We start from the raw sequence: 24,298 nt of genomic DNA, 5'->3' as shown, positions 1-24,298 counted from the left end.
AATCTCTTTAGAGGTGTGGCAGGTGAAGACCCGAGGAAGCATATGGAGGTCTTTACGGATTATTGCTCTACTATCCCCGCCACAAAGGGGGTAACTCAGGACAAGATTAAGGAGGTGTTGTTTCCTTTTTCTTTGACTGACTCAGCCAGGGATTGGCTGACTGACTTAGACTGTACGGCCGCAGGTATCACAAATTGGGAGACTCTCGCGCTTACTTTCTATAAAAGGTATTTCCCTCCGCAGCGCACTAATTAGCTGAGGGCAAAGATTACTAGTTTCAAGCAGGCGCCTGATGAGACTTTCTACGAAGCTTGGTGTCGGTTCAAGAGGCTGGTGAGGTCTCTCCCTCACCATGAATTTGATCCGGGGTTTCTGTCCAATCAATTCTACAATGGGTTGTACGATGACCATAGAGCTATACTTGACGCCTCATCTAATGAAAGATTTCAAAAGAATACTGATGATAATAAGGGATGGACCATTATTGAGGAGATGGCGACCCATTGTGCTGAATATAGGAACCCACGAGACGGTATTCGAACAGTTCACGCAGTTGACAACGCAGTTGTGGCTCAACTGGAAGCCATGAATGCCCGATTTGATAGACTAGAACTACAACCTACTGCATATCAACAGACGGTTCATCTGTTGACTGTCTTACGGAGAAAGAACAAGACCTTGACTTTCAACAATATAGGCAAGGAGGACGTTCTTATTATAACAACCAAGGGGCTATCCATCCCAATTTGAGGTGGACAAGTCAAAATGTGCTCAATCTCACTCCTCCACCGTAACAGCAGTAGCCATATGTCCCTCCTCATAAGGCTTAACAAGGCTTTCAAAAGCCTCCTTCATTTCCTCCTCCCAATCAAGGTGCATCATTTTCAGGAGGGATAAGTGAGATAGGTGAGTTGAAGACGATGCTGCAATCTTTGACAAAACAATTGCAACTGAGTGACCAATAGAAAGATGTATCCATCAAGTCACTCGAAACTCAAGTTGCTCATTTAGCCGCTAACCAGTCCACGAGGAAACCGGGACATTTGTCGTCTCAATCTGAAAAGAATACACATGAGGCGGTGAATTTAATTAACTTGAGAAGCGGTTATTCCTACGAAGGATCGAATTCAGACCTGGGGAAGAGTATCGCTGCTGATGAACAGGTTACTGTTGATGAAAACGAGCTGACAACGAAGAAAGTGCTCGATCGACTAGTTTCTGGGGGTCGATCAAGGAAAACACATGAAGAAAGGACTCGATCGAGTGAAACTGTTCCTCGATCGATTGACCAGGAAAAAGAACAGCTCGATCGAGGAGTCCAAACCACTCGATCGAGTGATTTTGCTGAAGAAAGAGTTCGATCGAATGGCATTTTTGCTTGATCGACTATTGCTGATTATGAAGACCTCGATCGAGAGCCTGCTAGTGCTCGATCGAGTGAATTTGGCCTGAAAGACCTCGATCGAGAGGTAAGAAGTCTCGATCGAAGGATAAAGATCTTGATCCAGCCGACACGTTGGAAGAATGGAACAAAGGGCTCGAGATACCTATTACCGTGCCCTTCCCGAGGCGACTAAAGAACACGAAGGCCAATCAACAGTTCGGTAAATTTGCCGAGCTCCTGAAAAGCTTGCAAGTCACTGTTCCATTGGCCGAGTTGCTGACACAGGTACCCTCTTACCTTAAATTTATGAAAGAAATTTTATTGCGTAAGAGGCATATTAATGATCATGAGAGGGTAGCTTTAACCGAGGTAGAGACTGCCCTAGCTCAAAATAAGTTACCTCTTAAACTGTCAGGCCCGGGTAGTTTTTCGATTCTGTGTCATATACATACCCACTTGATTGATAACGCGTTATGCGATCTTGGCGCTAGCGTGAGTGTCTTACCTCTGTCTCTTGCCAAGAGACTTGGTTTGACTAAGTTTAACTGCACGAACATGACTGTACGGATGGCCGACCGTAGTATATCACGTCCGTTAGGTGTCATTGAGGATATACGTGTTAAGATCGGGAGGTTCTTTGTTCCCGTTGATTTCGTTATGCTTGACATCCCCGAGGATACTCATACCCCAATTATTTTAGGAAGACCATTGTTATGCACTGCTCGTTCAGTGATTGACGTCGGGGGCAAGACATTGACTTTTCAGGTTGGGGACGAGGAAATGACATTCCATCAGTCTAAGTCCCGAAGGGCTCCCATGCAAGCTCAGCCTTACAATACCCTTTCCTCCACTAACCCTCATATTGACACTACAGATGAAAATTTGGAATTTTGTGCTGCTATTGTGACCCCTCCGCCTCAGATTGAGAGCAAAAAGGAGGAGATTTCGTCTGTTTTCCTTGCTGCAGGTACAGATGAAAATAAGGCAGGAGTTGTCAACGGTCACTGTACAATTAAAATCAGTCAAAGTAGGGATGATAATGTCAAATCTGGTGAGAAAGGAATAAGGACGAGAAAAGTTCGTGCGTATGTGGACGTCAACTATTCTCCTGGAGAATGAAGAGGACGGTTAATGTTGCTGAAGTGACGTCCTCCAGTTAGAAGCCCTCCGTGGGGCTACTTAATTGTTTTGAGAAGTGAGCGGGGAAAGCCCGTGTAACAAATTGTAAAAACTAATTTTAATTTTCGTTGAATTTGTTTTATTGCTTTTATTAGGACAATTAGAATTTAGACATTTTTAGAGTAGTTAGAAAGACTATAGACTGTTACTTTTTATATTTGGTATATTGGGATATGTTTGCGATTGTTTTTTATCCAGGTTTGGGGAGATTAGACGCAATTTCAAGGACTTACACGAGGAAAAGTACTCGATCGAGTACTTTTTTGTACTTGATCGAGAGGATTATGCTCGATCGAATGGCTATAGAGTGCTCGATCGAAAGCAGTTAAATAGGGATATTTTTACTCGATCGAGTGGATTGCATACCAGAGCTCTCGATCGAGTTGTTTAAAATCACTCGATCAAGTGAATTTGCAAATGCCGCACAAGAAGTGTCTTCTAAACATCCTATTTTCCTTCCCATTTCATTATTTCATTTCCTCTTTCATTGTTTAACCTCTTATTGCGATAAAAACCCCTAAACCTCCATTAATCTTGCCCTTCTACCAAATCCAACACCTACAATTTGTTCATTGCTAATTAATTGTCAATTTCCCCTTATTTCCCCTTTAAATTTCGTTGTTTTTCGCGGTCAATTGAGGATTCAAGGGTTTGCAGTTTCTGGGTTCGAAAAATCGCCATTCTTGCTTAATTTGTGTCGATTAATTTCTCTTTGTAGGTTGCTATTGATCAAGTAAGTAATTCCTATTCTTCATTGTCTTTTAATTGCATTAAGTTTTGCATTTTATGAAAAAAATTGGGAATTAGGGTTTCGGGTAGACGATTTTGGTCAAAAAATTCGACCATAATTGTGATTTTCTGCTTAATTTTCTTAACTTGATGATAATTTCCCTTACCTCATCGATGTTCACTTTTTGTTTCGAATTTTTGAGATAATTTGTGCTTAGGGTAAGAAACAGTCAAAATTTTCGACTGAATTCTGGGATTTTGCTGTTGTCATCTCCTTAATTTGCTTAATTTGATATCTGTTTCCCTCTTCCCCGTCATTGGTTATTTGCCAATTCAAATTTTTGAAGTAAAATTTGGGAATTAGGCTTGTTCAGTCGACCATTTCGACTGTTTTGGGAAATTTCTCGCTGATTAATTGATTAATTAACTATTGTTTCCCTTCCCCTGCTTGATTAGGATGGACAGTAGTACATTGCCTTCCTCCTGTTAGTCCGTCCTTGTCTGAGAGGGTAGCTCCTGCTGTTACCACTGTCTCCACTTCCGTTAGTACCGCAGCTTCTGTGTTCCTTGTTACTGTGCTGGTACCATTTTTGCTGTTGCTAGCACTGCTGCTAGCTCTGTTTCAGCCTCTACCTCCGTCACAGCCACTGCTACTAGTACTGCTGCTAGCCCTTCTTCCTCTGTGGCGGTCTCTACTGCTTCTTCTGTTGCAGCCTCAGCTAGTACTTCAAGTACGGTGACCACCCCTGCTGCGTGGACACCCACAATCACAACTGCTTACCGGGTGGCTTTAGTTCCTCGTCCCGTCGGAGGACGGGCTTCTACTTCAGGTTCTAGAGGTCGGGGTCGTGCACGAGCTACACCTGCTGCTGGCCGTGTTACCATCCGAGGGGACGACTCCCTCGATTCGCACTCCAACTACCCCCAGGTAATTTTTGTAAACTGTATTCATCGCACTAGATTTTATGCTTTAGTAGACTGTGACCTTCTCCCGACTCGTTTTTTGTGCCGTTCGTCACTTGAGAGGCTTGGTATCTACGCGCCGGTGTTTGAGATTCTGAGGGGTACGGGGATGGCTTGACTTGTGACCATGAGTGCCTACACTTTCAGGGAGCTGACCCTTGAGTTTTTCAGCTCCTTTTCCTCTGGGCATACGACGCTGCTCCTACTTGTGCTTCTGTGTCTTTCCGGTTGTACAATCGGAGTTTTTCTATGACTTTGGAGGAGTTTGGTACTCGACTTGGCCTTTCGTTTAGGGGAGTCACTGTCGCCCCTAGGAAGGTCCTCCGTCACCATTGGCGGACTTTGGCACAGACCCCTTTCGAGGAGCGACGTCTCGCTCAGGTCCACCTTCCCCCTGCCCGTTACTTCCTGCGACTGATGGAAAGTAATATTTTTGGCCGAAAGGAGCCAAAAAAAATCACTAACACCGCGCTTTCCATTTTGGGCGGTTACCTGAACATTGACAGCGAGGGACCCTTTACCCTCAACATTGCTTACTTGACCGCCCAGTACTTCCAGGCTCAGGGGGAGAAGACCATGGGCACCATTGTCTGTGGTGGCATAGCCACCTTCCTTGCTCGTTCTATCCTCCCTGCCTTACCTCGTGACTTACCGTACATACCGGGATATAGGTTCCTGGACCGGTCATCTATGTTGTCCATGACTTGGCTGACTTCTGACCACTGATCTTGGAAGATTAGTGGTTCCTTATCCGTAGACCTTCCTTGCACTACCCTTCCTCATATCATCTCCTTGCCCACTGTCGCACGGGGCATTTTACCACCACTGTTACGCATGTACCACCTACAGCTCCGTCCACCTACTACCTTGCCCGCTTCTAGGAAGCGGCATCGACTTGAGACCGGAGAGGGATCCACACCTCCTACGGGTGGCCAGACTTCCACGGCCACACCTACCCCGATCCCTACTCCTACTCCTACTCCTGTGCCCGACCAGGCATAGCCGGTTCTTCCGGCTAATTTTGTCTGTCCTCCACCATTTGAGGCGTCTGCGGTCATGGACCAAGGGCGCCGTGACAGTTTGTTGCTTCAGATGGTAGAGAGACAGGCTCATATGGAGAGGGACATAGCTCTCACTTTGTTCCCTCTGTACGAGTACCACATGGGGCGACACCGTCCGATCCCAGAGGGTTGGCCACACCCTTCCTTCTACCGGTACCCAGCTGAGGGGTACCCGGAGTCTGCTAGTGAGGAGGAGGAGGACGACGAGGACGAGGACCCAGTGGCGACCGCAGCGAGAGCTTTGGAGGAGGAGAGAGCAGGAGGCGAACCCGGACTACACTGTGACGGTGGAGGACGTGGCAGAAGAGGCTGACGAGTAACTACTGGTCTACTCACTTCCCCAGTTTTCAGGCTGGTTTGGGGAAGTTCGTCTTTCGTATATTTATTCTCACTCTTTTATTTCTTTTGTCTCCTTTTTATTTTATTATTTTTCATTTCTTGGTTGTATATTCCCGTTCCCCTGTATATATCTGCTGGTGTATGCTGGAGCACAACGAGGCCGTTGTCCGTTTTGGTTTGGGGAGGGTAATGCATCCTTTGAGTCTGCATTTGCATTTTTTTTGCATTCACGTTTCTATTTTCCAGCTTGCATTGTATTTACTTATTTAATTAAATCATAAAATCAAAAAAAAATTAGAAAATTTAGTTTTGCATATGTAGGCATAAAATATTGACGTTTATATAAGTATTTTGTACGTATCAGACTCAGACTATGATTTAATATAATTATTTTTTACTTATATGCAAAAAGCACGTATTAAATTTGATGCGTGCATTTTATATAAGTATTTTGTACTTCATTTGCACGCATTCCTATGCATTTGGTGTAGTGTTTAGCTACAAATGTCCCCCGAATTGTCTACTTTGGTTTCTCTTGTATGATTTACACATATGAACCGGAAGGGAGCATAATCAAGCCAAAAACATGTCCCTATGCATACATTTAGGAGATGAGTTGAGTCGGAGCTTGGAAACTACCAATTCTGATGCGCAAAGAAGTAAGATAGCTAGGCGAGCAAAGGAAGAACTTCAAATTATTAGTGCCTAAGGGCATCAACAATAGAGGTTTGTCAACAAAGGTTTGTGTACTTTTTAGAGGTTTGTTGACAAACCTCTCTATTGTTGGGAATGAGGTTTGAGGTTCATAGATGAGAATGGTTACACATTTGTATACAGGTTTGTCAGATGACATGGCAAGCGATGGTCCCTAAAATGTACCCAACATATGAGAGAAAAAAATGGATAATTGGAAGTGGGTCCTATAACATGAACCTTGCAAAGGTTTGTCTAATGTTATGTATAGATTTGTTATTGGAGGGGTTTGTTAATTTAGTGATGTGTCAAGTGACAAACCTCTTTAGAGGTTCATCTATTGTGGATGCCCTAATTTTAAGAGTCATATCTCGAGTTATACAGCATATTTTCTGGTGATTCTAATTGGAGATGAAATATTGTCCTATTAGCTTTCCAACGCTACCGGAAACGCCCTGTTTGCCCAAGTAACGAAGAAATGGCAGCCGTTTGAAATTCAGTGCGCGAAGCAGGCTGTTGTGCGCTGGAAAGTTCTCGATCGTGTACAATTGTGTTCGGTCGACACCTTTTTCTATTCGATCGAGTAGTGCCTATTTAATAAGTTTTCGATCGAGTACCTAAAGTACTCGATCGAGAGGTTTTAGCTTTGATTTGTTCGATCGAGTGATATAAAGTTACTCGATCGAGTGATTAGCTTATATACTCGGGATTTTTAACCCGTGTTAGGTTTATTTTATGTTAATAATGACTTCCCTATATAAAGGAAGTCGGGATTAGGTCATAATCATCTTGGACAGCGTTTCTTGACTCCTCTTTCCCCACTTATGTTACTTTTCTTTCTCTCTTTTCACTGTTAAACACCTCTTTTCTTTATTGTTGCCGGATCTTAATCTGTAACTTTCTCTCACCCTTTACTCACTTTATTTAATTTCCAATGTTTGTTTCTTTCTCATCTTTTGCTCTTTTCTTATTTATGTCTGGCTAATTCCCTTTGCTAGTTAGGGGATTCGGTGGACCGATGTTAATTGCTAATTAGGTTTATAGATTGTCGTTGTTGTTTTTGTCTATGTTGTTAATCACTGCTTTAATTGTATCTTGCTGATTGAATCGATGCCTTAAGCCTTTTAAATTTTGGTAAGCCTTGACCTAGATCGGAAGGTTGGAAGGGGTGAGACCTGCAGTAAATAATAGAATGCTTTAGTGAGGGCGGAAGCTAAGCTAATAGTATTTTAGGGCGAATTGAGACCGGAAGGAGATATTCATTGCCCCTTAGACCGACACATCGACTAATATGTGACTTTAACTGCAATTAATTGACGTTCATTGATGAACCGACATCCTAGTTTCCTTTCCATCTGCTTAATTTCTCTTATCTCTATTTCTCTTGCCTTAATCTCGTTAGTTTAGTCAAAACAATCAAAACCCCCACTGTGACCTTAGACAGACCGAATTATCAAGTAGATAGTGACCGCCTCCCTGTGGAAATCGACCCTACTTACCGCTGACTTCTGTTAGTTGTACTTACGTATTTATTTTTGGTACTGAAACGACGGTATCAAATTTTGGCGACGTTGCTGGGGAGGCAACTACTTTATTTTCTTGTTTATTTTTGTATATCTTTAGCCACAAGGGATTTATCCCTTAAGGTCGTTCTAATTTTTTTCTTTAGTGCTGTTTTGATAGGTCCTACCCGTCACCTATGTTCCATTTTATAGCGCAGCAGGTGATTTACTGCGGGAGATGTGGTGCTGCTGGGCACAATGCAGCTTTTTGCTTAGCCGAAATTGACAAGGTTTGTGCGTTCAAGCAGCGTAGACAAGCTAATCAACCTTCTGTAATTGCGCCGCCACATCTACCTTATCAACGAGGCTACCAAAATCCTCCGTTAGTCTGACCACTGCGACAACAAGCTCCTCTTCCTGATAAATAGAAAGAAGAGATTGCTGAGTTGAAGTCTTTAGTGAAGACGCTTGCACTCCAAGTGCAAGAACATGATAGACACACTTGTGCGCAAATTGATGAGCTCGAGTCTGAGATAGCTCAGTTAGTTGCCGAGTCGAATATTTGGCAACCAGAGGAAGTCTAAGTTACCTATGCAGAGAGTGGTCTTTCCCACGAAGGACCCGCGTTGCCTAGTGCTGTTGATGTCTGGGATGACTCGGATTACGAAGTTCTATCAGATAATGAAGCCTTACACGAAGATTTATGCACTGATCAACAAGAATCACTCGATCGAATGGATTATATTGGTCGATCGAGTGAAATTTCTGAAGAAACGTTCGATCGAACATATTCCATCACTCGATCGAACAACTGCTTAGAAGAAGTACTCGATCGAGCTGTTTCATATACTCGATCGAGTGATTATCAAGGGGAAAGCTCTCGATCGAGTACTAATTTTACTCGATCGATTGATTTGGCCAGAGAGAGCAATGCAACGTCACTTGGGTTCGTTCTAGATGATGATTTTGATGATGATAATGGTTACGGTCAATCTCCCCTTTTCAAAGCCGTGTTGGATGCGCTTGAGGCTGCGATTTATGGGACGAATTCCACAGAGAAGGGTGACGAGAAGGTAGTTGAGTCAGTGATTGCTCCCAGTACGGAAGAGGTAATATCTTCCTTTGTCAATGATTCCGTCATTGAGAGAAACCAACCCGAGGTAGTTAACGATAATTTTATTATTGTTTGTTTGAGTAGTACATTGCCTCATTTGACTTATGCTTCGCATTTTAATGCTATACCCCCTTCCAGTTCGACAAGTAATTTAACGATTTTTCACCGTACTTGTCATCTTAAATTTGTTAGTCTGAAACGGTACCCTAAATTATTATTAATTGCTCCTGAGCTCCTTTATTTTGTTGATAAATTTAGGAGCTGTCATAGAAAATTTGCTAGACTAAAAACGTTTATACATTTTATTTTCCTATGTCATTATTCTATTGTGGTGCTACTTACAGTTTGGTGTAGCACATGCGCAGCTATTTGATCGGTTGCTGCGCGCTTGGAGCTGTTTTGACCAGGCTAAATTAGAGAGGCTCGGAGAAAGAAGGTCGAGCTGGGACCTGTCTAAAACCAGCGCTACCTGGGAGGCAACCCGGAGATTTAATTTTTAGTTGTTTTTCAAACATTTCATTTAAGTTGTAATAATTGGTCTTCGTACCATAGACTAGATCAGTTACGCTTGTTTTGTTAGTTTTGCTGGCTGTTTTATTGCGTCTTTGCAGGAATCCATTGAGGATGGCTCGATCGAGTGCTTTTTGTACTCGATCGAACCATTTTGCTATTGTTTCTACTCGATCGAGTATATATTCCTCTCGATCGAGTGCCTGCCAAAGAGAGAATCCATCGATCGAGTGCCCTATCTTCTCAATCGAGCAGTTTTAGATGCCCAAGTCAGTCGATTGAGTAATCTACTCTCTCGATCGAGTGCATTTGCTTGGATTAGCTTCCTGTGACGACGCTTTGGGCTGTTTGCGACTTCCCATGTTGCTGGTTGGTTTGGGGAGGTCCCTACTTCGCGTTATCTTTTAGTTTGTATTTCCTTTCCCTATTTTTGGGTACAATGAGGGCATTGTACGGTTTGATTTGGGAGGTTATGCATCCATATCTGTTTTTATTTGTATTTCTGTTATCACGTTTATTTTCTGTATGCATTGCTTGTTTATTTCCATAAAAATCAAAATCGATAAAAATTTTAAAAAATTCAAAAATCAAAATCCATAAAAATTTAAAAAAACTCAAAAAATTAAAAAAATTAAAAAATTCACGTTCATTTTAGCATATAGGTTGAGTCGGAACGGTAGATTTCAATGATGAAATTGCACTACGATTGTCTTTTTGCTTAAGCCTTGCATTGAATTATATATTCTTTTAGCTATGTCTTTTGCATATCTACGAGTTAATATTGAAATTTAGCTGAACAAATAGACTTGACCTGAAATTTTGGCAAGCTACTTATAATTTCTAAGATTTACAGGCGTATAAACTGGTGACATTCATGACCAGTTTCATGTAGGATTGAGAGTAGTAACTTCTTACATAACATGTATCATTAATTTGCACGTATATGAAATTCAATTGTTTTTTGCCTACATACATTCGGGTTAGTGATTGGTGTCACATGTAGGGAGGTGCTTACATTCCCTTTTTCTCTCATTTTTACCCATTTAACTCTACATTAGCCAAATTTGCCTTTTGACCCTTTACTACATCCAAATTTAGCCTGCCTTGCCCAGCTAGTTTAGTGTATGTTTTTGGCGGTACATAATTTATTGTGCCAAGTTTGGCTTGTATCCATTTATTTGGAGTTGGAATTTATGAAGAAAATGAGGATGAAAAAAAAGAAAAAAGAAAAGCGTGAATAAGAAAAAAGAATTCGAAAAAAAAAAACGAGAAGAAAAATGATGATGCAAGAAACCGAAAAAAAAAGGAAAAAGATGTTGTTTGATTAGTCGGTTTCACTCCTATGCTTTATTTATATCTATTGAAGAGTATTTTCAGTTTGGTTTGGTGAGTTTTGTGCCAAATGAAGGGTACTGTGCTTAATTTTATAATTGAGTTGGAAATGGATGTGGTCATATGGATTTGTTTAGATACTAGCTTGGCCGCCTATACCTCCACATTCCCATAAATGTTTTGTCTTTTCTTACCCATTGCCTCACTTTACCATATTTTTGTAAACCCTCGGCTGTGACAGGACCTTGTTTGGTTGGAATGTGTGTATGGTAGCTAGAATTGTCTATCATATTGGTTGCATGCATGTTTATGTGGGTCGTAGTTTAGGTGAGCGACTATATTTCTTTCTCTCTTGTACTTATATGCTTACCCCTTGCTTTATGAGAGAAGAGTGACCCGTGAGAGCCCGTTATTAAAGGTCTTGCAAGGTCGACGGTTCAGCTATTTTATAAACATCCTATTACTCGTTTGCATTTGACTGCTTTGCTATAAGTGTTAGTTTGCTTGCATTAAATTGGTTTAAGTCGGCATTTGTAGCTAGCTTTGAGTTATCTTTTCTGTTCCAGTAGTTTGCATTTAGTTTACTCGAGGACGAGTAAAGGTTCGGTTTGGAGAGATTTGATACGTACATTTTATATAGTCCTTTTAGGCCTTTTTATGCACGTATTTCTATGCTATTATCGTAGTTTTATCCTACGAAATACCCCAAATATGCTACTTTGGTTTGTTTTGTTCTATTTGCAGGAATGGACCAGAAAGTAGTGAAATCAAGCCTTTTACCGTCCGTTTTGCATGCATTTGAAGGATGAGTAGATTTGGAGCGGAAATGTTTCGGTTACGGGATGCGTGAAGACATGTCGGAAGCTAAAAAGACAATTCGAAGCTGAAACTAACGAAGTTATGAGCTGCTGAAAAAGTGAATCGATCGAGTGGTTTTCTGGTCAATCGAATGCTTTTTGAATGATAGAAGACCTCGATCGAGTTCTTTCCTTACTCGATCGAATGGTTTCATTTTAATGGTTACTCGATCGAGTAATTATGTTGCTCGATCGAGTAATTATGTTGCTCGATCGAGTGGTTTAAGCTTAATTCTACTCGATCGAGTAGTTTCAAATGACTCGATAGAGTGATTTGCTATGGGCTCGGGATTTTCTTAATCTTATTTCGTTATTAGGTCAAATAAAAATCCTATTTCTTATAAATAGGAACGAGAGACGTCATTTGTAAAGGCTATCATTTCATACACCTAACTTTTCTTCTGTTCTACTGTTGAATACTTTTCTTTTCTCTGCTCTTTTCCCCGATCTTACTCTGTAATTCTTTCTTACTCTTTTCTCTTATTTAATGTTTATTGTTATTCTATTCCTTGTAATTGCTTTACTTTTATCTATGTCTGGCTAATTCTCTCTGCTAGGATTAGGGGATTCGATGGACCGATGTTAATTGCTAATTAGGTTTATAGACTGTCGTTGTTGTTTTTGTCTATGTTGTTAATCACTGCTTTAATTGTATCTTGCTGATTTAATCGATGCCTTTAGCCTTTTAAATTTTGGTAAGCCTTGACCTAAATCGGAAGGTTGGAAGGGGTGAGACTTGCAGTGAACAATAGAATGCTTTAGTGAGGGCGGAAGCTAAGCTAATAGTATTTTAGGGCGAATTGAGACCGGAAGGAGATATTCATTGCTCCTTAGACCGACACGTCGACTAATCTGTGACTTTAACTGCAATTAATTGATGTTCATTGATGAACCGACATCCTAGTTTCCTTTCCCTCTTCTTAATTCCTCTTACCCTTAATTCTCTTCCTTTAATATTGATTAGTTTAGTTCGAACAATTAATACTCCCAATTCGTGACCATAGACAGACCGAATTGACAAGTAGATAGTGACCGCCTTCCTGTGGAGATCGACCCTACTTACCGCTGACTTCTGTTAGTTGTACTTAGGTATTTATTTTTGGTACCTGACGACGGTATCAAATTTTGGCGCCATTGCCGGGGAGATTCACCGTAACCATTATCATCATCAAAATCGTCATCTAGAACGAACCCAAGTGACGTTGCATTGCTCTCTCTGGCCAAATCAATCGATCGAGTAAAATTAGTACTCGATCGAGAACTTTTCCCTTGATAATCACTCGATCGAGTATATGAAACAACTCGATCGAGTACTTCCTCTAAGCAGTTGTTCGATCGAGTGATGGAATATGTTCGATCGAACGTTTCTTTAGGAATTTCACTCGATCGACCAATATAATACATTCGATCGAGTGATTCTTGCTGATCAATGCATAAATATTCGTGTAAGGCTTCATTATCTGATAGAACTTCGTAATCCGAGTCATCCCATTCGTCAGCAGCACTAGACAACGCGGGTCCTTCGTGGGAAAGACCACTCTCTGCGTAGGTAACGCAGACTTCCTTTGGTTGCCAAATATTCGACTCAGCAGCTAACTGAGCTGTCTCAAACTCGAGCTCATCAATTTGCGCACAAGTGTGTCTATCATGTTCTTGCACTTGGAGTGCAAGCGCCTTCACTAAAGACTTCAACTCAGCAATTTCTTCTTTCTGTTTATCAGGAGGAGGAGCTTGTTGTCACAGTGGCCAGACTAACGGAGGCTTTTGATAGCCTCATTGATAAGGTAGATGTGTCGGCGCAATTATAGAAGGTTGATTAGCTTGTCTACGCTGCTTGAACGCACAAACCTAGTCATCTTCAGCTAAGCAAAAAGCTGCATTGTGCCCAGCAGCACCACATCTCCCGCAGTAAATCACCTGCTGCGCCATATAATGGAACATAGGTGACGGGTCAAAGGTACTCAAGCCTTCCCTTTAATGATCTTTTACCTAGAACTGTCTAGGTAGGACATGTAGGGCCTATCAAAATAGCACTAAAGAAAAAGATTAGAACGACCTCAAGGGATAAATCCCTTGAGGCTCAAGACAGACAAAAATAAACAAGCAAATAAAGTAGTTGCCTCCCCGGCAACGGCGCCAAAATTTGATACCGTCGTTTCAGTACCAAAAATAAATACCTAAGTACAACTAACAGAAGTCAGCGGTAAGTAGGATCGATCTCCACAGGGAGGCGGTCACTATCTACTTGTTAATTCGGTCTGTCTAAGGTCACGAATTGGGAGTATTAATTGTTCGAACTAAACTAATCAATATTAAAGGAAGAGAATTAAGGGTAAGAGAAATTAAGCAGAGGGAAAGGAAACTAGGATGTCGGTTAATCAATGAACGTCAATTAATTGCAGTTATAGTCACAGATTAGTCGATGTGTCGGTCTAAGGGGCAATGAATATCTCCTTCCGGTCTCAATTCGCTCTAAAATACTATTAGCTTAGCTTCCGCCCTCACTAAAGCATTCTATTGTTCACTGCAGGTCTCACCCCTTCCAACCTTCCGGTCTAGGTCAAGGCTTACCAAAATTTAAAAGGATAAAGGCATCGATTCAATCAGCAAGATACAATTAAAGCAGTGATTAACAACATAGACAAAAACAACAACGACAATTTATAAACCTAATTTGCAATTAACATCGGTCCATCGAATCCCCTAATCCGAGCAGAGAGAATTAGCTAGACATAAATAAAAGTAAAGCAAGAACAAGGAATAGAATAACAATAAACATTAAATAAGAGAAAAGAGTAAGAAAGAATTACAGAGTAAGATCCGGGAAAAGAGCACAGAAAAGGAAAGTATTCAACAGTAGAACAGAAGAAAAGTTAGGTGTATGAAATGATAGCCTTTACAAATGACGTCTCTCGTTCCTATTTATAAGAAATGGGATTTTTATTTGACCTAATAACGAAAAAAGATTAAGAAAAGCCCGAGCCCATAGCAAACCACTGGATCGGGTCATTTGAAACTACTCGATCGAGTAGAATTAAGCTTAAACCACTCGATCGAGCAACATAATTACTCGATCGAGTAACCATTAAAATGAAACCATTCGATCGAGTAAGGAAAGCACTACATCGAGGTCTTCTATAATTCAAAAAGCATTCGATCGACCAGAAAACCACTCGATCGATTCACTTTGACTTCAGCAGCTCATAACATCATTAGTTTCAGCTTCGACTTATCTTTTTAGCTTCCAACATGTCTTCACGCATCCCGTAACAGCAACATTTCCGCTCCAAATCTACTCATCCTCCAAATGCATGCAAAACGGACAGTAAAAGGCTTGATTTCACTACTTTCTGGTCCATTCCTGCAAATAGAACAAAACAAACCAAAGTAGAATATTCGGGGTATTTCGTAGCATAAAACTACGATAATAGCATAGAAATACGTGCATAAAAAGGCCTAAAAGGACTATATAAAATGCACGTATCACTTCTTAGCATTGACAAGATCAACAAAACTTCTCCCTTCATGAGTAAAATTCACGGAGAAAGTTTCGTTATTCTTTTGCAGAATATCATCCTCATGAGAGGCTATATTGCTAAGAACACACGAATTGATAAAGGCATTTGGGTTGTCACAAACTCTCTGTAACCAACTCAAAATTGAAACATCTTATGTAACCTTTATGACAAGATAAAGGTAACCTAGTTTGGTGCAAAGTATTCGCCCTAAATCAAGTCTCGAAAACATCTCATGTTTCCTTCCTTATCACATCTTGTGCAAGAATACCAATTCGAATTGCATGGTGACACGCCATCACATAGAGTTCATACTATAGAAAAGCCTTTGATGAGGGTTGAAGATTCGTCACTTTCGACAAGTAACGCAATATTATCGCATAATTATCTCCTTATAACTACTGAGCCACAATAAAGAACGTCTTCTTCCATTGTACTCAGTTTGTGGGTCTTGGACTTCCGTAAGTTCAAAATTTCTCCCACTCTGTCTTTCATAAAATGAAAATCTTTCTAGAAAGACATTATTACGAGCCACAAACTCGTTGTTCTCGTTTTGGAGGAGTAAAAACCAAGTGGTTCAATTTTGGATAACCCTCACAAATACATAAATTGGTTCTGTACATAAACATTATGGTCCTAAATGTATAAAAATGACAAGTTAGGGACTCTCCCTATCGATATCTCATTTGGAGCCATTTAGGCTATTATAGTCGGGTTTTAATCTTTTAGTGAGAAAATAGCTTACAAAATTGCGAAAAACCTCAAACTATATCTCATAAAGTTCGGTTTATCTTCTTAACTACACCATACTCTATGGTGTCCCTAGGAGAAGGTATATGTGAACTGGTTTACAATCTTCTTAGTGATCATCAAGGTCATTACTTGATATTACCCATTTGACTTTCAAAGTCATTACTTTGAAATTTCCGATCAACTACTTGATCTTCTCGTGCTTTTGGTTTACTACTTTATTTTGAAAATAATCCACGTTTTCAAAAATCACTTTTATGTCTTATTAAATAGATACGAAGTATTCATATCTACTTAACATTACTGTAAAAGTAACAAAGTATATATAACCTACTATTGGCCTTACACATCCGTATGTATATGGACAATCACCTCACCATTTGTGTTTCTTTTCTGCAAAAGAAAACATAATAAATTCACATACTCCATAAGATTCTCAATCAAAATGGTTGTACGATGTGCTAATCGTTTATACGTTAAACGAATTTACTTGAGGTTTTATCAATTGGGTTCACCGGATTAGAGACTTTAAAATCTACAAGATAGTATAATATTTAGTTTTCGTGAAGAATGTAAAATACCTCTAACTTGAGTGGTCTAAACCAACCACCAAGTTATCATAGCAGTAGGTACAACCATTTGTTTTAAATCACCTGAGTGATGCCATCTATGTGTAAACATAGATGATTACATTCTTTTAAAAACAAATTTAGGTATATTTGTCCCTATCAACATCGTTGCTACTCTAGCATCATTTCGATACAAAAAAAGTCCTATGCTAGACGTCTTACGTTTTATCAATTCATGTAAAATTCTTTACAAAGAAATGACTCGTACTTAGTATCTCTTACCAAGATAGTGGAACTAGCCTATCCATTGAGTAGATGTCTCTTTCAACTTTGTTCTATAACATACATCTAGGGTTGCTTCTTCTTAACTCCCACTCACTTTTCACATTCCTCTTTGCTTCAACAAGCAAAAATGAATCTCATGAAGACCTCTCTTCATGTCATTCGTGATATTTTATACACATAGTAAGAGTAAATTACTATAAGGTGAGGGCAACATGTGGCAAAATCTCAACTTCGTGCGAAATTGGACTACCTTACCGTTCAATTGTCATCATATGCCTAAACTCTTTAGCGCTTAAACAATTCATTTGGCCTTTCTCCAAATGAGCCATTTGACGGCATCATATTGGAGTATTCTATGTGTTTTTGAAAACTCTTTTCGCAAACTTTTGAATTACTCTTGAGTAATTAAAACTAATATGTCATCATCATGACGGAGGTGTCACTTTCGAATTCAAGACACTCTTGATAAAATGTGACTCCCATTTAAACTCGTAATAAGAGTTTGCAACATGAAACCCCTTTTTAATATGTATGGACGTTAAGTTGTAAAATAATCACAAAAAATCGCTGTAAGCTTATGTAGGTGATTTGGTCATGTTACCAATCATAGCTACCGAATTCTTTCAAAGAAACCGCTTTCTATGAAAGAACGAAACGAGTATAATAATAAATAGAGGATGAAAGGAAGATGAAATGCACGATGTCATAGTAAATACATTAATGAAAATGAACGAGAAATAATGAAAATCGACATTCAATGTTATAAAAACTTGATAAACATTTTTAACAAGTCCATTTATATAATGACCTCTCACTAAATTATATAAATGATTCCAAGATCCGTTTTTAGACAAAAATAGGCATCGCTTGGGCGAAACATCCCATAATTGTGTAAATTCGGTAAGTCAACGCTTGACTAATTCTACCTTTAGATTTCTTGGTCGACGGAATTCAACAAACCCATCTACTAGCACCGGAATACAAGATCGTCTTATACCCCGTTGAGTCCAGCCAACTTTGGCGCGTGATAACCGTTATCACCCTACTTACCCGAGCTAAAAAGAGAACACCCCGTTTGGGCGAGCGTGACTCTAATGAATAAGGGATTCATAGGTGTTAATAATTGGTAAGGCTAATCTGAATTTTAAATTAAAAGAATGTGAGAAATCTTGTCAATTAGTTATCATTCTCCTTTAAGTGAACTAACTAGGTGAATCTTCGATAACTTTAAATCGACAATAGAATGATAAAAGCATGAAACCAAAAAAAATGCATGAATGGCGATTTCGGCATGATGAACTAGCATAAAATAAAAAAACATGCAAAAACGGATAAATCTTAGTATGGCCACCTAGCTAATGAAATTAACTAGACTATTACATATTCGGAAACCAACTCCTTGGTCCCTAGCATCTTAATTAGAACATCTTCCAATCATGCACCGTATTGTGGGATTTGGAACCTCTTCCAAAATAGACTCCGTATCGATGTAAATTCCGTCTTTTGGAAACGTCGGTAAAAATAACTATTACAATAAAATTACATAGCCCTATTATACATTAATTAATTAAATAAATAAAAAATATTAATTAATTACAAACCGACGATACGAGATCGTATTTAAATTATAAACAACCCGTTATTCCTTTACATTTCGGGTAATAACGATTAAGATAAACTAGGCCATACTAGGTACAACAATTGAATAAATAATTAAATAAATGACGTTGATTCATTCAACAATAAAATAAATAAAATGTCGTAACTTTCATGCCTAAATCGCCCCTTTAGCGTAATCTTTTAAAAATAGCTCGGTTTTGCGGAATTTATTGATTTTTACCTGTTAAAAATCAATAATCAACACTTAATCTCATTTAAGCTCAAACTGATTGTCTAAACTGATTTAGAACTCAAAATTAGTCCACACTAATTTCTTAATAAGAATTAGTTTGAATTGATATTATCCATGTGCTATTTAAATCGGTTTTTTTCACGACCTTGATAAACAATTCATAAATAATTTTAACCAATACAAAATTTTGACACAAAAAATTTGTACATTATGAGACTCTTCTAGGGACCTAAAAAGATCAAAAATTTAGTCCAAAAATTTGGAATTAAATTTATGAACAAAAACGTCCATATTTATCGGTTTTTACGGAATAAACATCAAAAAGTGTGAATTTTTTTCTAAATTTCACTTTTATCATATAAATCATATTTTGGAATATACCAAAAAATTTCATGCCCAGAAAAATCCGTTTATTATTTTTAAATAAAATAGTCAATTTTTATCGATTTTTAACTAATAAACATCATTAAACATGCAAATCTTCATAATTTTTAACGAAATTTTACAGAACATTTGTAAAAATTGCATGTGATAATATATAAAAAAATCAAGGTCAGAATCCAAGTTTAACTATTTTAGTTAACCTCTTAACCAAATTACAATATTTCCGACTCGGTTTTCCATAAAATTGATTAAAAATAGCAAAATAATTCCGCAACTCACCAAATTTGACCACAAATCATTTGAGATCAGAAGGTATGCATGCAAAAATTTTCGTGCAAAAGTCCCCATTTTAGGACCCTTTTTTATTTTAAAATTATCTCATAATTAAATTAAAATGCTTAAAACTAAAATGCATAATACAAGCCAAAGCTCTTGATACCACTTGAAAGACCATAACCCCAAATTAGACCTCTCTAATTAGGTTATCAAGATTATTTATTTTATAAATATTTGGATCTATGTAATATGCATGTAATATATAAGCCTTAAAAATATAAAAGAAGAGGAAAAACAATTTTTCCTTACATTGAGTAATGGTAGTATTTGGGCATAATAAGATCTCCTATCTTGTTGTTCTTGAGATTAAAATAAATGGCAAGATTCTCCATCTTCAAGTGTCCAAGATAGAATACCTCCTTTCTTAAGCACCCAAGAACTACCCCAAAATCTTACTAATATTAACTAGATATTATATAAGATTGTCCTTGAAAAATATACAAATCTATTACTAACACTCTTAGTAATTTTTTTTTGAATTATTAACTCTTAATAATTTTCTTTTGATTTTAGAGAGAGGAACTATTTTTCACATGCAAAAACAAGTGAAGTCAAAAAATGAACAACACTAATGTGGTGTGTCTATAGAGGAGGACGGTTGGAGGGGGGGAGGGGGGAACGAGTGAGTTTCTTACTTATTTTATTCTACCCAATGCTCATATGAATTGGTTACAAGAAAAGTAAATATGGGGAAGCCAAATGTGTAAGAGAAGTGATGGTTTTAAAAGCAACACACACTATCACATGCACTTACACGGTCCAATAAGTGACCTATTTACGGGTCCATTTTGGTTCTTATATTTGTCGCACAAATAGGTGTAAATTTTATTTAAACCTCGTTTATTTAAATGCTTCCCGATTAATATCGTCTAAAACACTCCGTAAATATACGTTTACCGCTACACATATATTTTACGTACCAATACTAATCACATTATTCAATTAGTACTAATTTAATAATTAACCGGTTTAATCATTAATTCCCCTCTCAATTAATTAATTATTCAATTATCGCGTAATTAAATAATAATTTTCGCGCCTCGAGTTCACAACTCGATGTCTCTCTAAAATAAATTAATCGGCTAACTTTTTAGTCAATTTATCAAGGCACTAATTTAAACTATATCTCATACAATTAATTAGCTTTCGTGTTGGGGCTCGTTCCTTTATGTGTGACTGAAAGGGATCAGCTGAACACCACCGTCTCACGACAGTAACGTCAAACTCTAGTTGGCCAACCGTTACCGATATACGTTGATCAGCTGATTAGTATTACCAATGAATATCCCATGCATATTCCTTAATAAGATTTAATAATATTATCACTCACTATTGTGGAGGACAAAAACTCCAACAACTAGCGCTATTAATGTTTCCAAGAACCCAATACAATACTCGAGGACTAAGCATATTGACATAAGACATTTTTTTAATGTGATCATGTGGAAAAAGGTCAAATTCGTCTTAAATTTTATAGAACCGGAAATCAAATAGCTTACAATTTTACAAAATCGCTAGAAAGAGAACTATTCAAAAAAATTCGGTTCAAAATAGGTTTGTTGGATTGTGCGTAAAGATTACATGATGATTTACCTTATATGATTGACTAGAATAGATGTTACACTTTTGATGATAATATGGGTGATTATGTGTTAATTTATTTAATGAATTAAATGGTTAATTTGCATGGAAATTCAATGGGTTAATATATTGCATTCATAGAGCCACTAAATCTACCATCATTACCCATCATATCACTCTTTACCAGTTACCCATGTATGAGCCGTCTACACCTCACCAAAGCCCACTATAGTCCTTTCCTTTCAACCAACCAAATAAATGCAAACACTTTTCACCACGTCCACCTCATTTACTACAAGTCAATTTTTCAACTTAAATATGATGAATTCACTTTTAACCTTTAAAATTTCAAAAAAATTCATCTACTCCAAATATTCTCTCAAACCGTCAAAAAGCTTCCCCTCCCAACCGTTACTTTTACCTTCACTATAAATGTGATGCCTCCAAAATCGACTCAACCTAAAACCTTGAAGAAAATATGAGACTCATATAGAGCAAGGTTACGATCGGTTGAATCTAATACCGAAATTCTTGTTTGCCAATTTCTCCAAAATCAAAAACCGCCAATGAAACCTAGAAGCTTTGTCCCTAAAACAGCCCCAATGCCAAGAAAGAAAACATTTGCACATCGTCCCAAAATTACATCTGAAGCTGGGAGATTTTCAAGACGGATTTTCAATCGAAAATTTGATTTGAATATGCCGCATAAAATTGAAGCCGATGGTGAAGAGGGTAGTTCAAAGGTTGTTAGTGATGTTAATGATGTTGGTACTCCAATCTTTCAAGAAGGTAATGAAATTGTTGTTGATGAGAAAGGAAATGAAATTGAAATGGAGTTTGTTGGTGAGGAGCAAGATGAAGTTGAAAATGAAGGAGAGAGAAATGAAATCAAGAATGAGGGAGATGAAGGTGAGGAAAATGAGAAAAGTATGTAAAAAGAAAAGTGTGATGGAAAATTTAATACCCGTCATTTTTAGATTATAAGACCCTTTGTGCATCTAAGTACTGAGTCATCAAAGTAGTGAGTTGAAAAGATGATCGCTTGCATAAGGGTCAACTTCAAACCGTTATATCTGGAGTTGTCAAGCTCCTATGAGGGTGTATCGAACTGGAGGTGAAGGCTTGTTGTCTTAGCTTTCCAACACATGGTCACAAGCTTCAATCCGATAAGTAACAAAGAAATGGTGGCCATTTGAATTTAGGTGCGCGAAGCTGAGTTGCGTTAGGTGTGAGCGCTAGAGGTCGGTCGACCTGGGTAGTAGGTCGATCGACCTATTGTTTAGACGGGTTGTGGGTAGTTTTGTTTATTTTCCTAATCTTTTTCTAATTACCCTAAGCCTATAAATACCCATATACCATTAACCCTAAACACTTTATACGACATCAAAACACACAAGCGCGCGCGCGCGCGCGCACACACACACACACACACACACACACACACACCCCCACACACACACACACTCACACATACATACATACAATATCACATACTCTATCACGATTAAGGGAGAAGAATGAAAAACACGGTTTCAGCTAAGATTGTTTCATTCATTATTGTAATTCATAAGTACACCAATTAATATTAATCATCTTTTGAGTCGTAAATGGGGATTATTTATTGAACCCTAATCTCTATAGTAGTGATTAATTACTCGATTTGTTATGTATTGTATTGTAATTGATAGCAATCACATTATCTCGTGATTTAGGGCACGGATTCGTAGAACATCAATTTTAGGCTTTGCTTGTCATCGTATTGTGGTGGTTCTAATAAGGTTGGGATACCCTACTCAACTAAGTTCTTTCTATTAATGTTATTATGCGATTTGATGCGTAAAACGAGGGACATAAAGCCGTACATGCTGCGTTTTGGTGCTGGGTCGATCAACCTGGACCCTTGGTCCATCGACCTGGTCGTGTATGTGTGCAATAGTTTACAACGTTGCTTACATTACCTGAGTAATATATCGTATTCATCATTCTATCGTTCTTGCTTACAATAATGGAAAAAAAACCCCTATTGCGTCAGTTGTAGAGGGCTTTTTGCATGAGTTTTGGACTGACGTATATTGAGGGGTTGTATTTTATATGCGTCTGTTGTGAAACCGACCCAAAAAGTTAAAACGACCCAAAAAGTTCAACATTTGTGTCAGTTGCCTTTTAAAAACCGACGCAAATAGGTAGTATTTGAGTCAATTCCTACAACAGAATTGACGCAAAAGTTGTTGCAACTGACGGATATAGTTATTCTTTGCGTCACTTCTACACATAACTAATGCATTTGCTTTATTTTTTTGCATCGTTTTTGTCAAAAACTGATGCAATTGATATTTTGTTTTAGTGCCAATTAATTTAACTATTTGCGACATGTCTTTCCATGACTGATGCATTTTCTCTATTTTTTTTTTATATACAAAAATTTGCTACCGAATTTCGGCACCACCTCTTCATAAAATTGACAATCCGAATACCAAGTGCAACAAGAAATCCAACCAACCACTAATACATCACATAGAAAACAATGTTACATCTCATTCACCCCAACGATGTTCCAAATACAATCTAATGTATAAGTAATCCCACAATTTAAAGCTTTATAACAATAAGCTGCTGAACCTTTAAATTCTGCCTCTGTAACATATTTCTTATTACTTCCCCTGTCAAAAAATCCAAAACCCTTGTAAATAAATCAAATTATTATAGAATTACAAAAAAAGTTACAAACCAGATCAATTCCATCAGGCATTCTCCATCAATAGATGAATGAAGTTAACCCCAACAGAAAACTTGCAAAATAATGAGTAGAGACAATACTAAGATGGTTTGGCCATGTGAGAAGGAGACCTATGGACGCACCAGTTAGGAGGCTGGAGACTTGGAGAACAGAAAAGGTCCCTAGAGGCAGAGGAAGACCGAGACAGACATGGTTGAGAGTGATAGAGCACGATATGAGAGTTCTGGGGCTCGAGGAGAGTATGGTGACGGAGAGGGCACAATGGAGGGAAAGGATACATGTGGATTTTTAGTATTTGATGTTTTTTTGACAGATTTAGTGTTTTTTTATTTATTTAATTTAAAGAAATTAATTTATTTATTTTTCTCTCCTTTATTACACACTTTTTCAACAACCACTTTCTTATGGATTTTACCTGGTTCATTCCGGATCCTTAACTCTATTTCGGTTTTTAAAAATCGTTTTAACCTTTTCTCTCAATTTAAATTTTAAGTTTTTATAAAAGAAAGACGGAATTCGATTTTAAAACCCCTAAGTTCACCTTGACTTTCCATTACATTTTCGTTCTCCCTTTTGTTTTTTATCTTCCCTTTTTTATTCGCTTTTTGAGGCGTGCGTTTACCCAT

Source organism: Silene latifolia, chromosome Y (genome assembly GCF_048544455.1).
Source record: "Silene latifolia isolate original U9 population chromosome Y, ASM4854445v1, whole genome shotgun sequence".
In the NCBI taxonomy this organism is placed as follows: domain Eukaryota; kingdom Viridiplantae; phylum Streptophyta; class Magnoliopsida; order Caryophyllales; family Caryophyllaceae; genus Silene; species Silene latifolia.
The sequence above is the reverse complement of the archived record's forward strand: the minus strand, read 5'-3'. Positions refer to the sequence as shown.